Source organism: Manacus candei, unplaced genomic scaffold, assembly GCF_025592945.1.
Source record: "Manacus candei isolate 608988 ecotype Guabito, Panama unplaced genomic scaffold, ASM2559294v1 h1tg000072l, whole genome shotgun sequence".
NCBI lineage: Eukaryota > Metazoa > Chordata > Aves > Passeriformes > Pipridae > Manacus > Manacus candei.
In genome coordinates this window covers 5649495-5654740 of record NW_026138120.1, presented here as the reverse complement: position 1 = coordinate 5654740, position 5246 = coordinate 5649495, and the positions used below count along the sequence as shown (strand labels likewise).

At 48.1% G+C, this 5246-nt stretch overlaps 1 long non-coding RNA gene across 1 annotated transcript; it reads left to right on the top strand.

Moving 5' to 3' along the window:
• Positions 1-1712: 1712 nt before the first annotated feature.
• Positions 1713-4453, top strand: LOC127480330 (uncharacterized). Its single transcript, XR_007907833.1, has 2 exons — positions 1713-2754; positions 3820-4453. It is a non-coding gene; the product is annotated as an uncharacterized LOC127480330 (long non-coding RNA).
• Positions 4454-5246: the final 793 nt, after the last annotated feature.

Genomic DNA, 5246 nt, shown 5'->3' with positions numbered 1-5246 from the left:
ATCCTGATCTCCTGTCTGTGCGTGGAGACATGAGAAGCTGGACAGGTTAAGCGGATCAGACCATTGGTGTAAGGACCGGAGGAGCGAGGGCATGCCCCACGGCCCCGGCCCAGGAGCCCACCTGCTGCTGGGGGAACACTATGCTCCCTCTCCCAAATCCGTCAGAAAGTTTTACCACAAGGAATAATTTCACTGTGAGGTGATGAAGGCAAGAATAGGCACGTCATCCCCACTTCGGGTGATGTAAATATTCGATAAATAAAGGAGAGGGAGCTTGTCTGACATATTAATTTTAGAGGGATTCTGGAGGCAGGAGGGTTCCGGGTCTGTGCCTACTCTGGGAGTCACTAAAAGAGAGGTCGGAAGTTTATGCTGAGGTTCCTAGGAAGTTTGGACAGTGTCTAGCTAATCAGGTAATCGTAATTTCATAATTAGTTTTCATTCAAGGTCTCATCTTTGGTAGATGGTACGACCATGGCAAAAGGAAAAAAAAAAGTCCACGTTAGCTAGGAAGATGAAATTATGTATACAACTATCCCAGTTAGAGAATTAAGATTAAGGTGTACTTGTGCCTGGGGGTGTGTCATGGGTTGTACTACTTTTTTTAACAATAACCGCAGGATCGAAACCTTAAAAACTGTGAGCAAGAATATCCTAGCTGACATAAAAGTTGCCCAATAAAAAATGAGAATCCCATATAACTCCACAGCGGAAATCGGTTAGCAAGTATCTTCTGCCCGTTTGCAAACATCAAATGTTCCTGCCATATGTCCGTTCTTATTTGTATACCATCTACAAAACCTGAAACGTATATAAGCGATATTAAAACAAAACATGAAAGATTTTCTCAGAAATCTGTGAGAGGGGAATGTAGGTCTGAGGTGGGGGTTGAAAGAAGTAAAAAACCCAAGTGATGCTATTGCCAAAAACTTTAATATTGAATAACACAGCTGAAGCTTTTATCACGGTACGAAATTTACAGCCTAATAATTCAAACTTATGTGCTCATTGCAAGTTGTCTCTTCCCCTTGCTGGGTACCCAAAGGAACAGTTTTGATTTCCGAGGAGGGAAGTCTTTGGGAATGGCAGGTGACTGGCACTTTGAGTGAAAAGGGAGGGGAAGAGTAAAGGAAAGAATAGAAAATAGAATTATACAAGATGACTTTTTAGGATCAGAAGAGATTTTTGATAACTAGAGTGGAAATCAAAATGTGGGCTTTGTAGAATCACTGAAGGAAATAAACGACAAGGAAAACCCTACCTGGTAAAAAGAAACCCAGAGAAAAACCTGTGGGCTGGAAGAACAGTAGTTTAAGTGTTCACAAGTTGGAGATCTCCCAGCATCCTCATCATTTGGGCAGATGATGGGGCTTCCCACATCTCAGTTGCAACATGATTAGGTACCAACTAAGAAGCTGGAGGTGATCTGAACTCCTTGGGCAAAGGAGGAAGGTGGGAAGGGAGGAGAGCACCCAGTTGAGAAAATATCCACCCATTTCCCCCAGCTTCCCTCAAAATAGGAGCAATTCCGGCACTAGGTCCCGCTGCATCTTAGAAATGCCTGTCGTGCCCAAGGAGAAGCCACTTGTAAGACAGGGAAAACGTGGGACCTCCAGTCACGGAAGGAGCGGTCGCTCTAGTGCCAGGACATGCTTTAAAGCTCAAGGTCAACGCCTCTCCTTTGCCTCTCCCACCTTCCCCGGATACTCCGTCCTCTCCCTAAAACCCGTGGCGTAAATGCAAACATGAATTTCTGCCATGCCACTGGGGAAGCCTGGAGCCGAGCTCTACGTGTGGTTTACCCAGCCTCCCTCCCGTCTTTCCTGCTTATCCCTGCCGAGATCTGTGACCCGGAGGGGAGTAGAAAGGGTCTGCGGTAAGCTGGGGTGTCCGCCGTCCCGCCGGAGTCGCGGACAGCAGTGTCTTGCGTGTCCCGGCTTGCTCGGGTGGCCCCACCGGGGGCCGGGGCAGGCTCCCGTCCCCTGCTGGCGATAACCATCAGGGATTTGCAAGTGTAAACAGAGCCCCGGAGGCTGCAGTGGGTGGGTATCCTTGCTTGGGTTTCGAGCACCGCCCGTGCCAAAGGGAGCGAGGCATCGGGCGGAGCAGCACGGTGGGTTGTGGGGTCGCCCCTATGGGGTTGAAGTCGATCGGGGGCCAGTCCCGGCGCAGCACAGCCCGGGAGGGGGCCGGACTGGCACCGGGAGCCTCCAATGGCGGCGAGCGGGGGCCGCGCCGTGGGGCGCCGCCGTCCCCGCTCCGCACGGCGCCCGGCGGGGGCGGCGGCGGCGGCCGGAGAAGAAGAGCGGAGAGCAGGGGAGCGGCGTGTCCGAGGAGCCGGGGTAAGCTCCTTCCTGCGGAGCGGAGGGATCGGGGTGCAATGGCGAGGCTTTCCCACTAGATGTCTGCGCAGCTAATGATAATCGAAGGCTCTGTCCTTCCCCGGGTGTATTCCCCAGAGCCCGACCTCCAGTCTTTTTCAGGTCTGTCACCCCCTTAGAAATTAAATACCTTTCCCCCATACCATCCCGTTTGGTATTTTTCTCCTCCTTCTTGTTTCTTTTTTTCTTTAAAGAGCTTGTTGAAGATTTGGCTAGAATAAAATACGGATTTCTCCACAGAGGAAGCTTTCTGGTCTGCGAGTCATGCTATTGGAATCCTTTTATGACCTTTGATGTGTTTAAATAACACGGTAAAGCTACACACACACCTCGGATTAAACTTTAATCGTCCCAAGCCAAGGACATCCAGGTGGTAAACGACTTTACTTTGACATTTTTACTTTAGAACAATGTATGATCCCAGTCGCAGGTCAGAGAGACGTTTCCAGTCTTCTCATCCTTAGAAGCGTAAATACGCTTTACCTACAGATATTAAAAACTCGTTTCTCCTGTTACGTTATTAAAAAAAAAAAAAAAAAAAAAAAAAAAATCAAGGCTTCTGGGATTCTAGTTCTATCAGGTACCTCCAGACTTTCCAAAGGATGAGGGAAATGTTCCTCTCTGTTAAGCACTGCTCTGCCTCTCCTGGGATATGTGTGTGTATAATGTGTCATACAGGAGTTTAGACAAGTTTTATATACACATATATGTTTGTGTGTATGTTCCCTTTCTGCGGACAGGGATGCTCTACGGGTTGCTTTTAAAAAAAAGTAATCTGCAGACTTTCTCTGTGTTCTCGGTGTGGTGTGAGAACCCAAAGTGAGTTTGGTTCATCACGAACAAAATATTCTAACAAATAATGTTAGTATGTTCAAGAGAAATCTGGAACTCTTTATTTGGTCTGTTGGTAGCACCTGGTTTTAAATCAGACAAATTTGGATGAACACGTACAAAAGAGAGGGATTTGTGGGCCTTTTTATTGTCAATCAAAATTAGCGACAACTAAATTTTGCGTTGATTTTTACCAAGAGATCCTTGCTTAGCCTCGGCTTATGCTTGTCTTGGAAGCTGTGGAGCGCAGGGAGCTAAAGCCAAACCTTTCGCATGGAGTTTTAGGTCCTGAACGCAGTCATAGGAAAGGCCTAAATACGGGATATCCCATTCATCTTTGTTCCTCCCTTTCATCTCCGCTTTGACGCACTGAGACTTTACACCCACTTCGAAGAAAATTAAAATATGGTTAAATATGAGAAAACTTTTAAGAGAAAACTAGCAGGAGGGAGGTGGGATCGTGCAGCTCGTTTTGAGGGGGATGGTTAGAAATTCACGAGTCCAACTAGGTCGCGCAGTCTCACAGTGGGAGAGGTGAGATTTCGGCTCCACTCGGGAGTGGGGTCAAGTTCAATTCCTCGCGAACAAAGTACTCTCGACCTTTCAGGCATAAAAAGCATGAGGGTGAACGGACAGTCAGACCTGGAGGAATGGCAGAAGGGAATCGAAAAGATTATCGACACCTTCCTCCCGGGGTCTGCCCCAGCCCTCTGACGATGGAGAGTGCCACGCTCCCCACGGCTCCCCGCGGGAGGAACAGCAGAGCAAGGGGCGCCCAGGGCTGGAGAGGGGCAAGGTTGCTGGCACAGAGATATGGGGTCGTACACGGACCTTGCGACGCTCCTGAGACTTTACTCTGACCATTTCCAGAAGTCTGAGGGCGTGGAGTGCTAAATAAACATTTTCATAAAATTTCTCGTGATTTCGTGAATTGCAGGAGTAAAAGCCTCTGCTCCCCGCTCTTTCTCAGCCGCTGGTTACCCTTCCGTGCCTGGGCTGTGCCAGGCGGCGTTATTGCCGTATGTGCTGTTGCTACTGAGTAGAGATAAACCGGAGCGAACGAGACACGGTCGCCATAACCGCGGCTCCCCGAAAGACAATAGGCTGTTCTTTTTTTTTTTTTTTTAAATCTCTGAAATCCCTGAGTCTAATTTTTTAGCTGTCCCTTCTGTCCTCCGCTTCTACTTATGAACTCAAGATGTTTAATGCTGGAAAAATAAATCAGTTGTTTTATACCCGGACAGAGCCTTTACTTGTGAAATTCGCTTCTTAAAAAAAAAAAAAATAGTCTGGAAATAATTAACTCGTACAGTTGAGAACATTATGTTGCTTATACTGTAAACGTGTCCTTACACCTTTACAAGACGTTACAGAGGACTTACTCAACTAATTGAAACTGTTATATAGCAGCGTTATGTATTCAACATACTCGTTACATTTCATCTTTATGGACTTAAGAGTTTTATTCCTTTCACAGTGTTCTGATTTTTCTTCCCCCAGCAGCTGGTCGTTTAATGTGCAAGAAGGAGAGATACTAGAAAAGCTATGAAAAGAGAAGCAATTTAGTGTTGTTTGCTCTATAGCAGAGTAAGACAGATCACACCGTCACGGACAGAGTATTGAAAAAGGAGCTAGCTCGGAAAACATAAACTCTAAACATTTCTCCCTCATCCCAACAGTCCGGGGAGAAATACGCATATGTGCACCGGTTAGTTTCTACGCTAGCTGGATCGGGTGGTGGGACCTCCTGCTTCCCGTCTCCCCATTCAGCTGCATTCTTGAGGTGGGGAAGTGGGACAGGACAAAGCCGGCTGGGCAGCGAGATGCACTCTTCCCGCTGAGCACCAACGTGGGGTGGCGTTGGGCAACCGCACCGGCCGGCCACGGGGATATCCTCGTGTGGGTCCTGAGAACGGACACTGCAGCGTGGACCGTCTGCGTGTGTGTGTGTTTGTGTGTGCACTCACAAGGAGCAGCGAGACTGTTGCTGCGCGGGGTCCCACGCGCGATCTTTCCCGTCTCCTGCCCATCCTC